The sequence below is a fragment of the Schistocerca nitens genome, chromosome 9 (assembly GCF_023898315.1).
Source record: "Schistocerca nitens isolate TAMUIC-IGC-003100 chromosome 9, iqSchNite1.1, whole genome shotgun sequence".
NCBI classification, from domain to species: domain Eukaryota; kingdom Metazoa; phylum Arthropoda; class Insecta; order Orthoptera; family Acrididae; genus Schistocerca; species Schistocerca nitens.
The window spans coordinates 165093038-165116862 of NC_064622.1; the positions used below are offsets into that span (position 1 = coordinate 165093038).

The 23825-nt window shown below is 45.3% G+C and overlaps 1 protein-coding gene and 1 non-coding gene across 2 annotated transcripts in view; both read left to right on the forward strand.

Moving 5' to 3' along the window:
• LOC126203931 (prickle planar cell polarity protein 3-A) overlaps positions 1-23825 on the forward strand; it is a 1288897-nt gene that overhangs the window by 1054556 nt on the left and 210516 nt on the right. The window lies entirely within an intron of this gene.
• Trnat-agu (transfer RNA threonine (anticodon AGU)) lies at positions 3019-3090 on the forward strand. Its single transcript has one exon. It is a non-coding gene; the product is annotated as a tRNA-Thr (tRNA).

Consider the following 23825-nt stretch of genomic DNA (forward strand, 5'->3'; position numbering starts at 1 on the left):
TTCCCTTTCCTTGGAACTCTTACATCCGTTCTCTATAATCTTTCATTTCCTTAATTGCTTCTTTGGGATACAAGTAAAACGCCAGTGACGATAAAGCTACAACTGTGTCTTGAATCCTTCTCAACATGAGCTGTTTTTTTCTCGATTTTGTGTTCCACTACTCCCGCTTGGATTTTGTATATCCTGTAAATTCATCATTTGTCAGTGCAGTATATACCAATTTTCTCGGGACATTGAAGAGCTTATTCCATCAAACAAACCGTTGCTGTTTTAATCTGATGCATCATTGTAGACTACCACCACCACGACCACCACCACCCAACGATCTCAGGCCCTGAAGATAATGCGTTGCCTGAACAAGTTGCGTTCACCTACTTCGATGTAGTGCCTTCTTCTACCAATCTTCTTAGATCGTTCTCAAACTTCCCCATCAGTGCAGTATTGGACATACAAGGTGACGCTTTTTCCCTGGTTCCATGTGTACTATACCAGATTGAATTTTAGACATTATTGCTACATATCTCACAATATTTGCAATCTGCTGTCCATCCTTCACATGATGTAGTCCACAGTTTCTCCAGTCATAATCTCTCTCAGTCTCCATCGTGAGATGGTCTAAGGACTCATTTACACTTATTTTTAGAAAGTTTCTTGTGTCTTTCAGCTTCCTTCCTGGGCGCTTGTGCTATGGTTACACTGTATGCTACAACGGAGCGATTATTATCTCTGTTCTGTACAGCAAGACTGTATAACTCAATGTACTTCGCAGACTGAAAAAGGATCTATTTCTTGACTGTATAATCGTTAACTCGAGGTATTACGTGTGCTGAAATGTATTCCTAGATATCTGAGTTACTGCACTAATTTGAAACTTAATCCACCCGCAGACAGTATGTGGTGTCACCGCCAGACACCCCACTTGCTAGGTGGTAGCCTTTAAATCGGCCGCGGTCCGTTAGTATACGTCGGACCCGCGTGTCGCCACTATCAGTGATTGCAGACCGAGCGCCGCCACACGGCAGGTCTAGAGAGACTTCCTAGCACTCGCCCCAGTTGTACAACCGACTTTGCTAGCGATGGTTCACTGACAAAATACGCTCTCATTTGCCGAGACGATAGTTTAACACAGCCTTCAGCTACGTCATTTGCTACGACCTAGCAAGGCGCCATTATCAGTTACTATTGATATTGATTCATGTACCGTCAAGACCGACGTTCTTCATTAACAGATTAAAGTTAAGTATTCCACCAGATACGTCCGTTTTTCTAAATTCTAATTTCCTTGTCCTGTTCCAGACCTCACGCCAGCCTGCGTGAGCTAAAACGCGTGCCTTTCGGCCTCCTCTAGTAACACGGTGTTGGCTCTCCTGCCAACCAAAACACAGTAGGATCTTTCCTTGCTCTGTCCTTGACATTTGTGTATATTCCGTCTTGATACGCTAGCCCACTTGAATCGTCTGTTGCACGATGCCTCTGTCATGCTCCTCATCTCCTCGTGTGTGGAGTTATCTCCGTGATGCCATTCACACAGGGCTGCCATTTACGATGTACGTTCAGTTCTACATCTTTCCTTACACTGTCGTTTATTTGAATGTCTGATGAGCCATTCCAACACTAGACTGGATAAAAGTGAATATACTGCATCGCTCTGCCTGAATCTACATTTCGTTTAAAATCTCCCACGCCCTTCTCCATAACAGCAGTGCTGCTACTGTGTCATGTACACAAATTCGTGTTAGAGAGTCGGATGATGAACCTATTTGCTCGGAAGAAGAGCTGTGAAGACCTGAGAAGGTCTGCACCGGCGATGTGGATCACGGTCAGCACGCGGTGTCCCCGACTGCGCGACTCTGCTGCCCAGGTGCAGAGCGCCGCCTGCTGCTGCTGCTGCTGTCATATGACCCCCGTGACGTCAGAGGCGGCCAGCCATGTTTGGAGCGCTGGCCACGGCGCCTCTAGCGCCGCGTGGCGCTACCGTCGCCTGCCGACGCCACTGTGGGCGTCGCGCGCGCCAGACGCCACGCCAAAAGGCAGTCGATTAACTCGCAGTCGTCACTGCCTCCTAGCCCCAACAAGAGCTCCGTTTCTTAAGTACTGGAATACGACCAAAATATTTAATCTGTATTGAGAAAAATGGAAAAGTGTGACACCGTAAGGCATCAGTCCTTGAGTGATTAAACTTTGGCTCCATTCGGAACTGGTACCCATTACATCGTCAGAATGAGGTTCGTCCCTAGGAGCACGGATACACTTTCGTACTTATTATGGTACGCAAACAGACACTCCCCTAAAGTCATGTTGAGGAGTATCTATATTCATTGTGGTATGACCGCATTCACTCCCCAAAAGTCATTCTGAGGAACATAGTGCCATCCCCGAAACGCATGCTTTGCCAGTTCATGAAGATTGCTGGTTGGAGATTTGTAGGAAAGTATGCCTCTTCCTAATGCATGTCAGACGCACACAGTGAGTGAGAAATCAGGGAACTGGTAGATCAATCAAGAAACCTCAAGGCGTCCGTAGTGTAAACCGCTGTATGGCGTCTTGCATTATTTCCTGGAATACACGGTTTGGTACGCTGGTCATAAAGGATATAACAATAGGTTTCACCATTCTTCCCGCATACTGGCGAGCATTCAGTTTCCCTTCAGCAAGTACCAGATCAGTACTATTTCAATACTTGGTAACTTTCACCACCATGATTCCAGGAGTTACAGAGACATTGATGTCGAGACTCGATGCTTCCAGTGACATATCAGCAGGTGTGCTGACATTGATCTGATTGGCACAAACAGAAGCGAGTTTCATCACTGTACCGGCCAACTCCTGCTCTGCACCACACAAGTCTCTTTTGTCTGTGGCAAACAATGAATGATAACACGAGATCGCAAACCAGCTTCCAGTAATCTAATGAAACCATACGGTTCCCGAGACCGATTCAAGTCTCAAACATCCGTGATGTATAGATGCAGACTGAAACATACCAGGGTAGTCCATGCAGTTGAGCAAGGCCACTGTGCCAGGGTGACGTAGTGGTTAGCGCATCTGCCTAGTAAGCAGGAGACCCGGGTTTGAACCCCGGCCTCGGTACAAATTTTCATTCGTCGCTTCAGTCTGGACCTATACATTCTAGTAATCTGTTCCCGATGGTTCGTGGTGACACTCTGTAACCCCGGCCCGAATTTCAGCTGTTTACATCCGTCTGTTCGTCAGAGCCAGTCGAACAATCCTATAATCTGTTGTTGATAATTCTTCCGGGTTATATGGCCGTGGTCCATGGAATACTTCTATTCCTAACGTTTCGTCCTCAACAGGACCAGCCATATCTCTGAGGGTGTCCAACGTAGTATTGGACGAAACGTTAGGAATAGAAGTATTCCATGGACCACGGCCATATAACCCGGAAGAATTATCAACAACAGTACCATCCGGTCGTGAAAGCCTTCATTGTAATCCTGTAATCGTTTAGTTATGTAGTCGTCCTCGAAGGAACCGCCATATATTTTATGATATCCTAATACATGACAATTCCCGTTCTGTTTAATCTGGTATCCGGAAATCTAAGTAATTCTTAAAGTTTTGTACAGGATTCTATGACTCCATTAGCAGAATATACTTGTGTAACTAAAATAAGATTGATAAATGGAGAAAATATATTGTACGGGATTCGATCGAATTGAAGTATTTCACTATGTAAACTTAAGTTTTAAATCGTAAATTGAACTGCTAGGTGAATGTTGAAGCAGCAGTCGATAACGATACCACTTGTATCTGATTAATGCCCCGTTGTGCTCATTCCGATCGGGTCAGCCACCCGCGTCGGCTTTGTTGTGGACTTGCGCTCTTGGAAGCGGAGCGTGGCAGCAGACACTTAATTTGAAGGATCCCTGCTAATTGTCTCGCAGAGCCGCCAAACGCTCGTTCCTGGCTGGCAGCCGAGCGCCACCTCTTGGTCCTTTGCCTAATTCTCTGTTGCCGTGTTTTCTTGGGCGCCAGATCAAGACAACAACATAAATAAGTAAGAATAAAATAAAAATTAAGTGGCCCGACTGTGCCTAGCGAACTTCTAGACTTCTTTCCTCCGGTCCATCAGCAAGTCGTCCTGTTTTTATTAAGTATTTACTCTCGCATTTAGGCGCGCGGGATTAGCCGAGCGGTCTTAGGGCGCTGCAGTCATGGACTGTGCGGCTGGTCCCGGCGGAGATTCGAGTACTCCCTCTGGCATGGGTGTGTGTGTTTGTCCTTAGGATACTTTAGCTTCAGTAGTGTGTAAGCTTAGGGACTGATGACCTTAGCAGTTAAGTCCCATAAGATTTCACAAAGATTTGAACATTTTGAACATTCGAATTTAGGTCAGCATTTACTCTACTATGTAGTAAACATTTCCCAATACTTCTTAATGTTTGATATCTCCGCGCAATTCAAACTGAAAAGCGCTTCCGTGGTTCTACAGCAGAAAGGTAACGCTGGGCCAAAGACATGGCAAAGGCATTCGACTGATTTACGAGGGATGGATAAACATGTGGAAACACCCCTACACAACACGTTACCGTGCCTTATACGGTATAGGAAAACAGTTGTTATTCAAAACAGCTTACAGTCATATCGGAATGGATAAATACAGGTCTTGCATGGTTTTCAAGGCAATCCCATTCTTTCTGCAAAATAGCGGCAAGTGTAACGATTATGGAGGTGAGTAGCGATCATGCACCATTATTTCCAAAGTAGACCGTATAGGCTCAAAAGAATTGAGATCTGGTGACTGGTGGCCAGGGGACATGCGACAATTCTTTCTCGTGCTCGCAAAACAAGTCCTGGACGATGCGAGCCGTGAGAAGGGGCCCTGTCGGCTTGGGACACAGCATTATCATTGTGGACCAAACATTGAACCATGGTGCCGCGACTGATAAGCCAAAATCCTTGGCAGTAACGCGACCTTTCAGAGTAACCGTGGAATACTACGATGTGGCTCCCCAAATCATCACTGACCCTCCTCCAAGTTTCACTCTTTGGACGTAAACTCGGCCAGAGATCGTAGCAGTGTGAAACAGGATTCATGCGATCAAATGACTTTCTTCCATTGCTTCACGGTCCAGATCTTATGGCTTCCGCACCACTTTTTCTTTTTACAGGCATTTGCATCACTAATTTGTGGTTTTCGAATTCCAGCTTGCTCTGCAATTAACTGCTTAAGGAGCTCCGTGTTATTCTGGTGCTGACAAAGTTCGCGAGTGCGACATTCAGTTCTACGGTTACTTTTGCATTTGTCGTCTTCTTGTTTTCCGTCACAACCTTATTCAGTGACCCCGCGTCACGATCAGTCAACACCCTCTGTTGTCCCCACTGTAACTTATCGGATGATGCTTTTCCGCTTTCCGTGTACGCGGTATAAATATGGCGCCTCTCGAAACACTGGCTCCCTTGATTTTGGAAGCATTCACGATTGTAGCACCAACAATTTGCCCACGTTCAAGTTCACTTAGCTCAGACATAATGAACTCACAACTAACACAGTTCTGTTCTGACTACGACTGACCATTGCAACGTATTGAGGACATTCCATAGGTGTCGTTCGTTGTGATATACAACAGCGCAACCTGCAGGCTTGTCTAGCATTAAAATTTATGTTCAAGGACACATTTCTCGCGGTGCTTCCATATTTTTGTCCAATCCTAGTATAGCTTTTGTCTACGTGGCTTTTTTATTGGGTTATTTGTTTCTTCATTGGCCTTGAAATAAGTTTCTTTCATCATCTTTGAACAACCGACTTCTTTCTTCTAGCTTTTGCTCCTCAATTTGTAGAGGATTTGTATGAAGCTCTTTCAATGACTAAACTTTCTCTGAATATGTTGCATAGATCTGCTGTCAGTTTTCTCCACATATTCCTTCATTCCAACTAGTATGACATCAGTGCCAAATAATTCTCCAGGTGAGGGTTTTGAAGCGACTTCCTTCGCAGATTAGGATTCTTGCGATGAATTGCATTCTGGAGACTTCATTGGGGTGACGTTCCCAAGTAGGTACTGACAGATATTTAACGTTTATGAGTGATCCCGATTATTTCGAATTTAAAGAATTTCTAGACTATTGTTTCCATACGTAATATTACATCTTCTTGTGTCGAAGGTCTGCTGCTACTACGCTTCGCACCAATTGTATTGTGCATCAATCTAACATTTGCTGTAGAATGTTAAGAGCTAACTTAAGATTCCTGATGCTTGTAGCAATTAATAAATAAAGATATCGGAGCTGGGGTGTGAAGGCGTGCTGGAAAGTAAAGCCCTCCGAATTTTTTATGCTCCTCTAAATATCGGTTGAGATATTACATGTCATGCATATTACTCTGTCGAGTTTCCTGCTTCGCTGACGCAAGTTGAACCCTCTGCCTGTAGCGTGTAACACGGCTGTGTGTAACGTAACCGCACTATGTTAGCAAAAGTATCCGGACATCTGGCTGGAAATATCTTATAAGTCCCTGGCACCCTCCATCGGTAATGCTGGAATTCAATATGGTCTTGGCCCACCCTTAGCCTTTCATTCAGTTGCTGGAAGGTTTCTTGGGAAATGGCAGCGGAGTGCTGCACTGAGGAGGTATCGATGTCGGTCGGTGAGGCCTAGCACAAAGTCGGCGTTCCAAAACACCCCAAAGGTGTTCTATAGGATTCAGGTCAGGACACTATGTAGGCCAGTCCATTACTGGGATGTTATTGTCGTGTAACCACTCCGCCACAGGCCGTGCATTATGAACATGTGCTCGATCGTGTTGAAAGATACAGTCGCCATACCCGAATTGCTCATCAACAGTGGGAAGCAAGAAGGTGCTTAAAACGTCAGTGTAGGCCTGTGCTGTCATAGTGCCACGCAAAACATCAAGGGGTGCAAGCCCCCTCCATGAAAAACACGACCACACCATAACACCACCGCGTCCGAATTTTACTGTTGGCACTACACACGCTGGAAGATGATGTTCACCGGGCATTCGCCATGCACAGACCTCGCCATCGGATGGCCACACCGTGTACTGTGATTTGTCACTCCAAACAACGTTTTTCCACTGTTCAATGGTCCGATGTTTACGCCATGGAATGCTTTGTTTGGTATTTACCGGCGTGATGTGTGGCTTATGAGCAGCCGCTCGACCACGAAATCCAAGTTTTCTCACCTCCCGCCTAACTGTCATAGTACCTGCAGTGGATCCTGTTGCAGTTAATTCCTCTGTGATGATCTGTACAGAAGTCTGCCTATTACACATTACGACCCTCTTCAACTTTCGGCGGTCTCTGTCAGTACAGACGAGTTCGGCCTGTACGCTATTGTGCTATATGTGTCCCTTCACATTTCCACTTCACTATCACATCGAAACAGTGGACTTAGGGATGTTTAGGAGTGTGGAACTCTCGCGTACAGACGTATGACACAAGTGACACCCAATCACCTGACCACGTTCGAAGTCCGTGAGTTTCGCGGAGCGCCCCGTCTGCTCTCTCACGATGTTTAATGACTACCGAGGTCGCTGATACGGAGTACCTGGCGGTAGGTGGCAGCACGGTGTACCAAATATGAAAAACGTATGTTTTTGTGGTGGCCCGATACTTTGGATCACATAGTGTGTCTGTGCATGAGAAACAGCTTAGAAAACTGAAAGCACAAATTCGAAGAGTTCGTCCACACATGGAACACCCTCTGCTTCAACATGACAATGGCAGGCCATAGAAGAGCGCTGCGACATCTGCCACAATCCGGCACTTTGTGTTCACTGTCATTGATCATCCGCCTTACAGTCAGCCTTGGCCTCATCCGATTTTCATGTGCACTTGAAGACCACCATTGAGGACTTCAGTTTGATAGTGATGAAACGATGCAAGCAGAGGTCAGGTTGTAACTCCATCAACAAACTGGTCTCTTATTGAGAGAAATTTGTTCGTCCCCAAGGTGATCATGTTGAGAAATATTTATTTAGACATGAAGAATAAAGATGCGAAATCATTTGTGGCTTCTTTAGCGATTTGTTTTATGGTTGTTTAATATTATCCGGTGCACTATCAAAGGTGTTTAATATTTGTCATTATCTAGAAGATTGGCACTAGAGCATGTCAACTACTGTTTCTTAACTCTCCCTCTTTTTAACAAACTTACTTTTGTCGTGTTCTTTTTATTGCTTTTTATTACTGTAATGCCTTTTATACGTTATAAGCTCATTACAGACTTCAACTATTGTATCCCCCTTTATTTTTGCTGTTCAATTAATTATTGAAAACTAGTGTATGCCGACATTAGCGACATCTGGTGAACTTACAACTCAAACATCTTGTGGCTACTGTACGGCAGTTTGTTTTGAACATTAGTGCTACTGGCAACATGACTCGTGCATATGATGTTATTTGTATATATTTGACGATGCTTGTGCTGATTCTGCATTTAACATTTGACGATGCCACTATGGCTGCAGTACATTAGGACGTTGTTTTTATGAAACAGGTATGCCTCTTCATACTTGAAGCACACACATGCATATATTGTCAGAAGTAGTTTTCATTAGGGTCTGTGTATTGTTTTTAAGCTGTAGACAGTCTGCGAGTTTGTTTATGTTTTTCCAATTTTTGCTGCAGATCTGATGATGGTCATTATAGACCAAAATCGATAATCTGTTAACAAAAAGTTTGTGACCATAGACGTAAAGTAAAGGAAAGATGCAGAATGTTAACAAAGTTCATGTTATTTAAAAAGCTTTAAGTATTTTCACATAAAATATTGTGAGGCATTACTTCTGAGCACGACGTCATATGAAAAGAGAAGGCTATCAGTACCAGACACCTTCAGCATTAAAGTAGGTACATTATCTAAAGTGAAGTTCCTAGGTACGAGTACAAAGAAAGTGGTCATTTGGCAGGGAGTTAAGTGTTTAATTATAGCGACGGTAACGAAACTGTAACGTGCCGGGTTGGCCTTATTGCTGGAAAGCCTTGGCTTCGATGAGCTCATCGACCCCCACGACTTCGTCCGGCGTTAATTGGCGCCTTTTGTCGTTGTTTTCGGGGTGGTTCTGGGGCCGGCGACGCAATTTCGTAAGGGACCAGGAGGAGGAGGAGGAGGAGGGGGAGGAACTGGCGGCAGAGAGAGTGGGAGCTCTTTTGAGGTGTCACGCCACCCTCCGACCGAGGTCGCAGTCTGCACCGTACCAATTAGACGCGAGCGGCCCAGGTATCGCTGGAATCCCCTCAGCTGCCACGCCTGCTAGGTTTAACGCGCGCGCTTGCCCTTTGACTGAAACATCGAGCTCCCTTGTCTCGCTGTAGCAGAAATTCCGTAAAGGAACCGTTGCTGCTCGCACTTAATTATCGTTAGTCAGGTTCGTCGTGTTCTCAGTATCTACTGCTCATCTTGTCATATAGAAAAATATTTACGAAATCTTGAGGACTGCGTCCCAGCCACGGTGAGAAACCAACAGGCCTAATTTTTAACAGTTACTTGATGTTTTTTATTAATATTCTACTTCGCTCTTCTCTTAGTTATATGAAGATTATTCACGAACTGTCTGCATTAGGAATGCAACTGCATAAAATAACCTGAAGATCGACATAAACATGACGTGAGTTTAAGCGATATGAAATGCAAAGAAGTGATTAGTCGTCTATGAGTCTCCATTACTGACGTCTCCAGTCACTATGATTTTTTATTTGATCGACCACGAGACCACAGTTACTATGATTCCTTGTTAATTATCCAAGCTGCTCTCAACTGTTGTTTTTAGTATATTTTCGTACTATTGAATGCCTCATTAGGCCACTTTCATGTTCGCAGATATATTTGTTAACTGTTTGATCGCCAAAATATCTGCTTTAGTATCCCCTCCAGCGGACATCGAGATGGATAGGGAAGATCTAAGCCGTTATCGAAGCGAAGCAGTACAGAACGCTATCACAGAGGGCGCATGCGCAGCGTGGGATGGGCATAGTCACTGACGCAGGTGTTAACAAAATGGTTCAAATGGCTCTGAGCACTATGGGACTCAACATCTTAGGTCATAAGTCCCCTAGAACTTAGAACTACTTAAACCTAACTAACCTAAGGACATCACACACACCCATGCCCGAGGCAGGATTCGAACCTGCGACCGTAGCAGTCCCGCGGTTCCGGACTGCAGCGCCAGAACCGCTAGACCACCGCGGCCGGCAGGTGTTAACCCATCAGTTTTCCCGCTGATGGCAACTGTCACGGACCAGTCCCTTGCCTCCTGCCATACTGTTTTCTGCGTGCTAGTGACAATCTTTCCGTTGGTAGAGTTTGTATTTACCTCCCTGCTTCGTCATTACGCGGTGTTCAGACTCTCTGCTCCCCCGTACATTGACCTCCTCCGAGGTTCAGCTCCCGGCTTGTCGTCGAGCCTCCGTCGGCTCGTATGTCATGCCAACAGTGACAGTTCGCGGCGTTGTCTCGTCTTGTACGGATGCTAAATCTACAATGTCTAAAACTGACTTTTCGGAGGAGGAATGTTGTTAGTTAGGAACGAACCCTGAGGCTAGAGTACACGATGTGCGGATGTTTTAGTTGGATTTCCACACACGCGGGGTAGATAAACGTAGTGACAATAATGTCATGTTGCCAGCACTTTTTGCTTATTGTAGTAAATACACATTTCTATCGATCTGTACCGTCGTTCAGAGTACTCGTGAAACTGTAGAAGGTCTCTCAGGTCCTCCGCTGCACCCCCACCCCCCCTCCCCCGCTCCCTATAACTGCCTAGATAAATCAGTTATAAAATCAGAGGAAGGCAAAATGATGCTCCTACCAGTAAATCGATCTTAAAAACACAACAATAAATTGATAACAGCTGTGCTAGTGGTTTTGGAGTGCATAAAAACAAACAATATTTCTGCATGATTATACATTTACGGAAGTTTTATGTGGCCCTGAACGGATGCCAGCGTCTGTGTACTCTGCTCCTGCCCGCTTCTGTAAAATAAATTTGTGGTAATGGGGCTTTTTTTATGTGTGTGGTGTCTGTTCCTCTGGACATATCAGAAAGAACAGACACCATTCTTGATACCACAACCGTACATACATATCATGAAATAAATTCTGTCTTCCGTATGACAAGATGGTAATTTGGGTCGGACGGGAAGCATGCTCGGATAGCCGAAACGCTTAAAGCGACCGCTCGCGTAAAGCGGGAAATCCGGGTTCGAGTCCCAGCCTGGAACAAATTTTCACTTGTCACCATTGAACTCATTTTAGAGCCCAGTTGTGGCCGAAGTCAGAATTTCTTTCATTTCATCATCAAGTACTTGTTTTGGTTGACAAGGCTAGCCGCTATTACCTAACCATATTGAATTACGTTACAGACCGTGTATGAAACAAGTGAGAATGCTTTCAAAAGCGTGGCATAGCAACCGAAGACAAACTGAAATCAGGCGGTTGCAAACACGTTAACTGATCTCCTCCAACTGGCTTATTACGATAATGCTCAAAAAACTCTAGTGGTAATCGCTATAAGAGATGTGTTGTACACTACTGGCCATTAAAATTGCTACACCAAGAAGAAATGCAGATGATAAACGGGTATTCACTGGACAAATATATTATACTAGAACTGACATGTGATTACATTTTCACGCAGTTTGGGTGCGTAGATCCTGAGAAATCAGTACCCAGAACAACCACTTCTGGCCGTAATAACGGCCTTGATACGCCTGGGCATTGAGTCTAACAGAGCTAGGATGGCGTGTACAGGTACAGCTGCCCATGCAGCTTCAACACGATACCACAGTTCATCAAGAGTAGTGACTGGCGTATTGTGACGAGCCAGTTGCTCGGCCACCATTGACCACACGTTTTCAATTGGTGAGAGATCTGGAGAATGTGCTGGCCAGGGCAGCAGTCGAACATTTGCTGTATCCAGAAAGGCCCGTACAGGACCTGCAACATGCGGTCGTGCATTAGGCTGCTGAAATGTAGGGTTTCGCAGGGATCGAATGAAGGGTAGAGCCACGGGTCGTAACACATCTGAAATGTAACGTCGGCTGTTAAAAGTGCCGTCAGTGCGAACAAGAGGTGATCAAGACGTGTAACCAATGGCACTCCATACGCCGGGTGATACGCCAGTATGGCGATGACGAAAACACTCTTCCAGTGTGCGTTCACCGCGATGTCGTCAAACACGGATGCGACCATCATGATGCTGTAAACAGAACCTGGATTCATCCGAAAAAATGACGTTTTGCCATTCGTGCAACCAGGTTCGTCGTTGAGTACACCATCGAAGGCGCTCCTTTCTGTGATGCAGCGTCAAGGGTAACCGCAGCCATGTTCTCCGAGCTGATAGTCCATGCTGCTGCAAACGTCGTCGAACTGTTCGTGCAGATGGTTGTTGTCTTTCAAACGTCCCCATCTGTTGACTCAGGGATCGAGACGTTGCTGCACGATCCGTTACAGCCATGCGGATTAGATGCCTGTCATCTCGACTGCTAGTGATACGAGGCCGTTGGGATCGAGCATGGCGTTCCGTATTACCCTCCTGAACCAACCGATTCCATATTCTGCTGCCGGCCGAAGTGGCCGTGCGGTTAAAGGTGCTGCAGTCTGGAACCGCGAGACCGCTACGGTCGCAGGTTCGAATCCTGCCTCGGGCATGGATGTTTGTGATGTCCTTAGGTTAGTTAGGTTTAACTAGTTCTAAGTTCTAGGGGACTAATGACCTCAGCAGTTGAGTCCCATAGTGCTCAGAGCCATTTGAACCATATTCTGCTAACAGTCATTGGATCTCGACCAACGTGAGCAGCAAGGTCGCGATACGATAAACCGCAATCGCGATAGGCTACAATGCGACCTTTATCAAAGTGGGAAATGTGATGGTACGCATTTCTCCTCCTTAGACGAGGCATCACAACAACGTTTCACCAGGCAACGGCGGTCAACTGCTGTTGGTGTATGAGAAATCGATTGGAAACTTTCCTCATGTCAGCACGTTGTAGGTGTCGCCACCGGCGCCAACCTTGTGTGAATGCTCTGAAAAGCTAATCATTTTCATATGACAGCATCTTCTTCCTGTCGGTTAAATGTCGAGTCTGTAGCACGTCATGTTCGTGGTGCAACAACTTTAATGGCCAGTAGTGTATGTAACGGAGAGTGTTACTATTGGAATTTCGAAAGAGTACGTTCAAAGAAGAGTCAGGCAACTTACTCCATCCACACATACATGTCTCGGGAAATGACCTCAACAAGAAAATCAGAAAAATTGGAGCTCATATGGAAACTTACAGGCAATTGTTCTTCCTACTCATCACTCCAAATGGAACAGAGAAAGGGGAAAATGATAGTGGTGCTAGAGGTACCGTCCAACATGCACAGTAACGGTGGTAGTGGGGTAAAGTGTAAGCGTAGATGACATCACGATTGCAATAATTCTAGCAGATGTAAAGGTAACACTTCGTCTTCATTAACATGAAGGAAATGTTTCATTCCAGCCAACTAGTAATATTTCGCGGTGTTTGGCAGGTCGGTTCATGCCTGCAGATATTAGGCGCCACTTAAGCTGCGTTTCATCAGACGGTGGGAGGGCGTTGGCGGCAGCCGATGCAGATGTGCAGGGCGACGTGCCAGCGCCCGCCCGCGGGGTCGACGGAAATACCGGCCTAGAATACTGCGGCCAGTCCCTGTCTACGAAACACGTGGCAGGAGGGCTAGGCAGATTCCTAGCACTCAGTCAAGCAATTAAAAAAATGTACAGCTGGTCATTAAAAATGCATCATCAGTAAGACGCCATGCAACAAACATCAAATTGGCATGGATAAGCAAATGATTAGTATTTCTTTCCAACCGCACATCGTAAATAGGAGGAACGTCATAGACATTCTGAATATAAGGAATGATAACGCATCGGGTTTCCCATTTAGAAATTGCATTTGAGTGTTGCCTGTTTGTGAGAAAGTCGTAGTATGCCTCGCGTAAGGAGGACAGATATCTGCCAGCACGTGTCGTATCGTTGTGCGATATTACTTCTCGTGTTGATCGGGGTCCCGTTACTGCCATGCGAATACTGAATCATGTGTTCCGGATGGCCACAATGGCAGACAGGACTGCAGTGACACACGAGAGAGGACAGACTGGGCAGCGCCGTGCAGCCCTCACGTGCCCTGAGCCAGGAAATGAGCATGTTTTGTAGCAAGACAAGTTTCCACACTGAAACTTCCTCTTAGATTAAAACTGTGTGCAGTACCGAGACTCGAACTCGGGACCTATGCCTTTCGCGGGCAAGTGCTCTACCGTATGAGCTACCCAAGCATCCTTTCTCCCAGGAGTGCTAGTTGTCCAAGGTCTGCAGGCGAGCTTCGGTGCTGTTTGGAAGGTAGGAGACGAGGTACTGGCGGAATTACAGCTGTGAGGATGGGTCGTGAGTCGTGCTTCAGTAGCTCAAACGGTAGAGCATTTGTCGGGGAAAGGCCGAGGTCCCAAGTTCGAGTCTCAGTCCGGCACACAGTTTTAATTTGCCAGGAAGGTTCATTCTGAAGTTTCCACACTGACCATCGGCATAGTGGCTGTGGGTTGCCACACGACAACAATGGACACGGTCACGCTAACACGTCGTCTTTTTCAGACGAGTACGAGTTCTGCTCACAGCATCACGATATATGTGTCCGTGGCTGGAGGATCTGACGAGAACAAGATTGTATTCGTCACCGTCCTACGAGCCCCAGCACCTGATGTGGTGGGTGCCGCTATGGGGAGTACAACATTATCACCTCTGACTCGCGTAGCTCGTAATGACAGCAGGCATGACATTTCTGACGTGGTAAGGCAAGTGACTGTCTTATACATTCGACGTCTTCATAACGTTATCTTTCAACAAGATAACACAAGACCATATGTTCCTGTGCTGTCCTGACCTACCTTCATGTCATGATCTATCTCGATACATGGGCTTTTTCGACTGTTGCCCTGAGCTCATATTCTCCCAATATCTCGGGCTCTGAAAACATTTGCTTGTGGTTCGTTGAGAGAGAGACACGCACACGCTCACCAACCACAACGGCTGATGAACTCTTAGCATATACAGGATGACCTATAAGTTCGTTAACATTTGAAAAATCAATACTTCACGATGTAATTAGACAGGTAAAAACTGGCACACGAGCTTGAAATGATATGGGGCTTTATTGAAACCAAGAAAGTATACCAAATGACAGCAAATTCATCCCTTGATATTGTAGTCCACGATACATACTATGTAGTAGCCCACTTCCACTGTGTCAACAGAGAGTGTTTCGTATGATATGAAAGCAATAAATAGCGCAACAATTAATTTTTAGCAAAGACGATGTTCTCTATAACAAATGCTCAACACGTCGGCCGCCATTCATCAACAGTATCTGTTGTCGACGCACAATGTTGTGAATATCATATCAACATGTGTGATGAGAAATTGCCACCGGATATTGTCTTTTAGCGTCCCTAATGAGGTCGGACGATCGCGGTAGACTTGCTACTTCAAGTAACCTCACAGTCAATAATCACAAGAATTGAGGTCTGGGGACTTGGGAGTCCATGCAAGACGGAGGCTCAGCAGGCGATCCTCGTCGAACGATGAGCACAGGAGATGTTTCACACGTGTAGCAATGTAGGGTGGAGCGCCATCCTGCATAAAAGTCATACTTACCAGTAGCTGTTTATCAATCAGGCTGCGGATGATGCGAATCTGTAACGTATCGACATACCTCGCACCCGACACGCTGACAGTTTGACAAGCAGACTCCGCATTTCCTCGAAGAAAAAGGGTCCGATCACGGTTTATGTGGTAAATCGTCGCCATACGGTGACTTTCTCGTTACGCAGTGGGGTTTCCACGACGGTTCTAGGATCTTCGGTAGCTAAGTTGTGCTTTGTTCTCCGTGGCGTCACTGACGTACTGCTGTCCAGTGTCATCTGTGGTCGGTTTTTGCACTCGTTTTTGGTTTCAGTAAATCCCATGCTATTTCAGGAATCTGTGTCGGGTTGTATCTTTCTAATTACATTATTTCGTGAATTAGTGCATTTTAAAATGCTAACGGACTTTCGTATCACCCTTGAATGATGTACCCTTATCTGTTGTCCCGGCTAAGTGCGATTAGTTGCCTGGCCGGATTGTTGCTGCCAGAGGTGGCAGCTCAGTGTATTAAATTTCGCATACTGTGAACTCCCAAATCACCTACAAATTTATTTATTCCTCCCACTACTCTGTACACGTTCAATAAGTAAAAAATTTCGTTCTTTGCCATCCTTCTCGGTGTAGCAATTTTAATGCCCGGCTGTGTATAATGAGTGACTGGAAGCAATGTCTCATTAGAAACCGATGAACAAGGAAATTTAATAATTTCTTCTTCACTGCCCACAGCAGACTTCATTCCTTCACTCTTCTCCAAACCGAGCGGGGTGGCGCAGTGGACTCGCCTTCTGGAGGATGACGGTTCAAACCCGTCTCCGGCCATCCTGATTTAGGGAAAATGCCGGGATGGTTCCTTTAAAAGGGCACGGCCGATTTCCTTCCCAGTCCTTCCCTAATCCGAGCTTGTGCTCAGTCTCTAATGACCTCATTGTCGACGGGACGTTAAACGCTAATCTCCTCCTCCTACTTCTCTCCAAAGCGGAGAAAGTCAGTTGCGATTGCATGACTGGGCTGTGGGTCCAGAGCCTTAATCGCTTTTATTTCGCCTGATGGGGTACAACGCGTAACACAATTTAGAAGACACTATCGTTACGACTCGACATTTCCAATCAAAGCAGATTCAGCATTCAGGTAACCTGGTAGAGTGAAGGACATTGCGATCTGTGTGCTGTTCGTTAATCGCATGTGACGGACAAAACAGAACATCTATCAACAAGTCAATACTATGATTTTTCGTCATCATCTTCATCATCAGCACCACAAAACACGATGATAGTGTGGCCCCAAGTGCTATGATGTGCAGCACGGTCCCCTCAAAGGATTCAGGTGTATAAACGTATTGAACCGACTGCAAAGATGCAATACCATCAGAGAAACTTGTCGACACTCCGTGCAGTTGGCGTCAGAGGCTAGTGCAAACCTTGTACCTCGACCCGGAAGTCACAGTAATTAGCTATGAAACCTGAAAGTGAAGCGTGTTACAACGCGCATGTCGCACTCTGTTTCTAACGAGTTGCCGTCAACGCCAAATCGGATATGAACCGCTTGTTTAGCGACGTTAACAGCCCATAGAACCCATCTGCCTTCAACTCCACCCAATCCTTCTACTTAAGAAATTTGCCGTCCATGTTGATGGCGTAGTTTGTTCCTACTTCTCTTGACGTGAACGCCCTCACAGCATCGCAAAACCGTTACGGGCGCTCGCCTGATCGCTGAGCTCAAGGGCGTGCATATAATGCACGTGTCCGTCGTTTGTCGTCTGTGGCTCCCTTCTCTCCGCTGTCAGATCAATAATATCGGCTCCGTTCCACAGTTTGCCTACGTTCATACTGCAGCATTCCTTCGCACGCTAACAGGCCAGTGACAAACGGTATCTAAAGGGAAAAAAAAGAAGAAACAAAAACACTCAGTCTGAGATAACTAATGCAACGCAGTGTGCAACGTCTCTCGTGCAAAGTTATATTATTTTGACGTAATTCGTATTTCGTGGCTAATTTACTTCCAAATGTCGACAGCGATAAACATGCATGTGGAAAAAGGTATGTCTTCCTTCGAAGCGATTTCCTGGCTAACGGAATCGACGTTATGTGCTCAGTGCTAATGTTGCACCAATTACACGAAAGAAAAACAGAAAAGAATGAGCGTGAAAACGTTTTGTTGGTGATCATCAGGTGGAATGCATAGTTTTCTGAATCGATCTTCAAATCAAACGCAGCAAGGAGTGACGAAATGTGCGTAGTATTCAGTCGATAACGTATTTAAGCATTAAATTAGTCATTTTCTTTCGCTCATGCCCACAGTTAAGTTCGCGGGCGCTGTGGTAAGACGTGTCGAAGATAAGCACTTCGAATCCTGGTTGATCAATGGTTAATACATAGGGCTTGTGTTAAAGGAACATTGTTCCAATCGCTATCCGGCCATCCTGATTTGTGTTCTCCGTTGTTTCCCTAAATTACTTCTTCCACAAATACTCGATGGTGTTTGGGCCGTTCTCTTCACCAGTCCTTGGCTGTTCCGACCAAGTGGTCCTTATCTAATGATATGGACTTAGATGTAATATTAAGCTTTAATGTATTTTACATTTATAATACAGGCAGCATGACCTGAATTTATTCGGTAAGTACAGAAGAGGTGTTAGACTGCAAGGCATTGTATTGGGCTAAATCGCGCAGGTGGGGATAAGCTGGGCGGTATCCTCGACGCATTTCCAGAAGACTAAGCATTGTATTTGGCCTCTTTCCAGTTCTTTCATAACACTCTAGCATAACAGAGCACTGCACTGCGTAAGTACTCATAACAGTCACCTACCTCTTAGAAGAACATACTCGTTGCTTTTTAACAGATAGAAGGAAAGACCTAATTCCACCAGGTCACTGCACTCCACATTGGTCCGTGAAGAGTATTGTGAAGACTTCAACCATGTAAAATTCTACAGGCGTCTTAAATGTTCGTGGTGTGTAGAAAGTGCTGAACATGTTAGTCCAATCTCAAAACCTTCTATGCTGTCAAGAAGATACGTCCTATTGACGTATTACCATGGGTGTGGCTGACTGCTGAATGGATTTTCCTCTATGAACGAATTCTGTTGCTGCCGCCTCTTTGTTCTATTTCAGAATCCTCTTCAGTCTGGAACGCCAACGTCAGACACTCCTCCTGTACGTTTATAAATAGCAGCGTCTTCCAAGGCTTTCTTCGAAGGGATCTCCTGGCTAACAGAATCGACGTTGTGTGCTCAGTGCTAATGTTGCACCAATTATAAGAAAGAAAAACAGAAAAGAATAGCGTGAAAAACGTTTTGTTGCTGATCATCAATCGCGTCACCCAATCATTGTTCAAGAACGTAAATACTATAAATTACCTAATAACTGCATGAATTACTGCTTTTACTTGCTCTCGCTGTGTGTCTACAGCTTCGAGCCGAATGGTACTATGATATTGTAAACTACACACGAGATGTCTTTGATGCCACCGATATTATAAGGTCTACGTCTAACGGGAAATAATCATAGTAAAAATCTACGACTCATTTTCGGAACGAGTTTTACTCCATGATTAATTTAAACCGTTTCACTCTTGTCTAATGACACGATGCTGCCTTCCAGAAGACCATGTCCAGTTTCTTTCCCCGGTCACTGTTCAGTCGAGCGTTTGATTCTAACATATCGACTGCATACTTTGTATAGCCCCTTCCTTTGCAGCTGACAGCAATCAGTTGTTAGTATTATATTTCGTAAGAGATATTATAATTCATATGGTGTGTGTTATTCAAATCCAGATTTATATTTTGTCCAACTAAAAATAACTAATATTACGGCACACTATGAATGTTTCAAACAGGATTACCACATTGTTAATCTTACTATCAAATCGTCCGATTTTATGATAATTCAACTCTCCATGTACATAAAATTCTATCATTTCCTTAGGCCTGGGAGATCGAGGTCGCTCGAACTCATTACGTGGCTAATAAACACTACGTCAATCAAATCACTGCCTTTTAAGCAAAAGAATGAAAATGCTGACATAGGAAGACATGTGTGTATTATTTGCAAGAAGCTTCAGACAAAGAGACCATCACTGAAATGATGTAACCGCAGAAACGTTGAAAACCGGAGGCGAGCTGAGGCAGTATCCACTAGGAACGGAGGTAGGTGCGCCGTAAATATCCTGTGTTTCGACATCCGTTCTGAGAATTTGGCGTTGCACCTGGCTGCTGACGTCTGCGGCACCGACTAAGACTTCTCGTTTCTTTTGTCCTAGTACTACACTGGCGCCTCTGCGTCGTTTACTTTTCAGGATCTGTGAAGATCGGAGGAAAGGTGGATGGGCACTTTCTGTGGCCACTAAATTGAACATCGAACTCGTGGATGGTCTTCCAGCAGCTCTGTAATCCCTTCAGAGGCGACACACAACGTTAAAGTTTACTAGGTCTTCGAGAGGTACACATTTTCTTTTCGGTCTAGAGTTCCATCTTCTCCTTTCTTTTTCATTTTTCTTAACATATGACCTCGGTCATAATAATTTGCACATATATTCCCAGCTTCTATACACTGAGGTGACAAAAGTCATAGGCTGCCACCTAATACTAATATCGTGTCGAACCTGCTTTTGTCCGGCGTAGTGTGGCAGCTCGAAATGGCATGGATCCAACGTGGATTGGAAGTCCTCTGCAGAAATATTGAGCCATGCTGACTGCTTCTACAGCCGTCCATAATTGTGAAAGTGTTGCTGGTGCAGGATTTCGTGTACGAACTGACCTCTCGACTACGTCCCATAAATGTTAGATGGGATTCAGGACAATCTGGGTCGCCAAATCAGTCGCTGGAATTGTCCAGATTGTTCTTCAAACCAGTCGTAAACAATTGTGGCACCTTGAAAAGGCGCATTGTCAACCATGAAAAATTCAGTAGGCGTTTGGGAACATGAAGCCCATCAATGGGTGCAAATGGTCTCAAAATAGCCGAAGAACCATTTCCAGTCAATGGTCGGTTCAGTTGGACCAGAAGAGCCAGTTCGTTCGACGAAACACAGTCCAAACCTTTATGGAACCACCACAAGCTTGCACTGTGCTTTGCTAACAACTTGGGTCGGTGGCTTCGTGGGGTATGCACCACACTCGGACCCTACAATCTGCTCGTAGCAACTGAAATCGGAGCTCATCTGACCGAGCCACGGTTTCCCAGTCGTGTAGGATCCAACCGATATGGTCATGAGTCCTTGAGAGGCGCTGCAGGCGATATCGTGCTGTTAGAGAAAACACTCGCGTCGGTCGTCCATTACCTCCAAATTTCGTCGCAGTGCCGTAACGGATACCTTCGTCGTACGTCTCACATTGATTTCCGCTGTTATTTCACGCAGTGTTCCTTTTCTCTTGGCACGGACAGCTCTACGCAAACGCTGCTGCTCTCTGTCGTTAAGTGAAGGTCGTCGGCCATTGCTTTGTCATTGGTGAGAGGTCATGCCTGAAATTTGGTATTCTCGGTACACTCTTGACAATCTGGGTCTCAGAATGTTGAATTCCGTAACGATTTCCGAAATACAGAGTCCGCCAGAAAAATGTATACACTCTTTGTCAGACCGTATCGAGAAATCGATATTGTCGCTCGATTTGAGTTAAGAGTGTGTTGTAGTATGGTCTTTGGCTCAACAGATGTTAGTACTTTCATCTCGGTTTTGAGAAGACAAGATGGCTGGAGTACGCTTGACATTCGAACAACGAAAATTATTGTGAAGTGGTTTTTCATGTTTGATAATGCTATTGAAGCGCAACGTCAGTGGAGGTTAGAGTTCGAAACAGAACCGCCAACCCGCTTAACAATTAAACCCATCATTGACAAGTTTGAATTGCAAGGAACGATTTGTGATATTCACAAAGGAAGATCAGCAAGACAGCGTATAACTGCAAGTCTTTCTTCGTCGGCTCTCGTGTTGGAAACGTTTATTAATTCTCCACAGAAGTCTATTATGCAATGTGCACGTGGAGTGGGGGTTAGCAGTACAAGCGTACGAAGAATTCTGAAAGCTGCAAAGTGGTAAGTTTACATTCCACGATTTCTGCACGCGATTAATGATGACGATCCTGATCGCCGAATGCAATTTTGCAAATGGTATGAGCAAACGGTTACTGATGACGAACAATTTGTGACCAAGGTAGTGTGGAGTGACGAGACACAATTTAAACTTAATGGACCCGTGAATCGGCCTATCAGTGATTACTGGGCACCGGAAAATCTGCGTGTTTATGTGGATGAAGTAGTCAATCTACCAGGGGTTCATGTGTGGTATAGACTAACATCTAGGGGCTTAGCAGTACCCTTTTTCTTTGATGCTACTGTCACTGGAGAACTGTACCTGGAAATGTTACGCACATCAATTTTGCCGGGTATACGTGTGCTTTATGGAGCTGATGAAGAGGTCTTCTACCAACAGGATGGGGCGTTACCACTCTACCACCTGGCCGTACGAGCTTTCCTGGATGACAATTTTCCGGGGCATTGCATTGGACGAAGAGGGCCCATTGAGTTCCCTCCACGGTCGCCAGATCTAACACCTGTGGACTTTTAATCGTGGGGATCTATGAAAGATAACGTCTATAAAAAAAAATGGCTCTGAGCACTATGGGACTCAACTGCTGTGGTCATAAGTCCCCTAGAACTTAGAACTACTGAAACCTAACTAACCTAAGGACAGCACACAACACCCAGCCATCACGAGGCAGAGAAAATCCCTGACCCCGCCGGGAATCGAACCCGGGAACCCGGGCGTGGGAAGCGAGAACGCTACCGCTATAACGTCTATCGACGTAAGCCACGCACGCTGGAGGAACTTCGCCAGGAGACTACAGAGACATGTGCAGCGATCTCCACTGTAAAATTTACTGACGTTGCAGCGGCGACCGCTCGTTGTTCTGTTATGTGTATAGCCGCCAACGATGAACATTTTGAACATTTAAAGTAACCATGTGCTAAACTGAAGGTTGTACAACATGTGTGATCAATTATTAAATGTAAAATAAACACAGAAGTAATACTTTTCGTTCCTTAAAGTGTGTATACATTTTTCTGGCGGACTCTGTAGAATGTCCCATGCGTCTAGCTTTAACTACCATTCCGCGTTCAAAGTCTGTTAATTCCCACCCTACGGCCGTAATCGCGTCGGAAACCTCTTCACATGACTCCCTTGAGCACAAATGAGAGCTCCGCCAATGCATTTCCCTTTTATACCGCGTGTACGCGATACTACTGCCACCTGTATATGTGCATATTGCCACCCAGTGACTTTTGTCACCTCACTGTGCATAACATTTGACTCAATTGAAGACAATGGGAAACGTTTCCATCAGGTGGATTAGAGTTTCACAGTCACTTGTTCAATGTCCGCCTACATACTGTAGCTGAGTGGTCAGCGTAGATGGCTGCCATGCGGAGGACCCAGATTCGATTCCCGGTACTGCCAAGGACTTTTCCTTTGTGGGAAGACTGGTAGGGGGCGCACTCAGCCTCGTGATGCCAACTGATGAGCTACTTGACTGAGTAGTACCGGCTGGAAATTCGGCAAAACGGCCTGGAGCGCGGTGTACTGACCACATGTCCCTCCATGACGCTGCAGCTTTTTCCTCCCTTAAGTGTTCTAGGATTAAGGTGTAAATTCGGTGGAATAATTTTTATGGTGTAAATCGAATGTGCATAAAATTCCCTCTTAGGCGCCAAAAGCTGGTATCTAACAGAATTATGTGCCTGATTAGACTTACTTCTCCATAACACACATCCTTATTGCGTAATACTGGGCAGCAGTTCACCATCTGTTCCAACATAGCCTTCTTACTTGGATTTTTTTAACTTGTGTATGTAACTGTTACTGTTACAGCCTACAGACATATCTGGATGGGGTGAAAATTCTTTCTGGACAATAAAATTTCTGTTTCCTGCATTAAGTAGTTTTGGGCGTAGAACGCCTGCAGACAAGATTTGAAAGATAAAGCATTTAAAGATGCTGTACTTCAGGTACCTCCTCCCGCAACAGTAAAAGAAATAAAAAGAAATACTGCAGTTTAAAGTTCCGTCAACAAAAATCTCAGCTCGAAATGGCCAATGATGAGGAAAAGAAATGGGCCTTGTTCTTTTCGAAAGAATAACATACCTTATGCGATTTTGGTAAGCCGAACAAAATCTGTATGACTGGGCGTGGA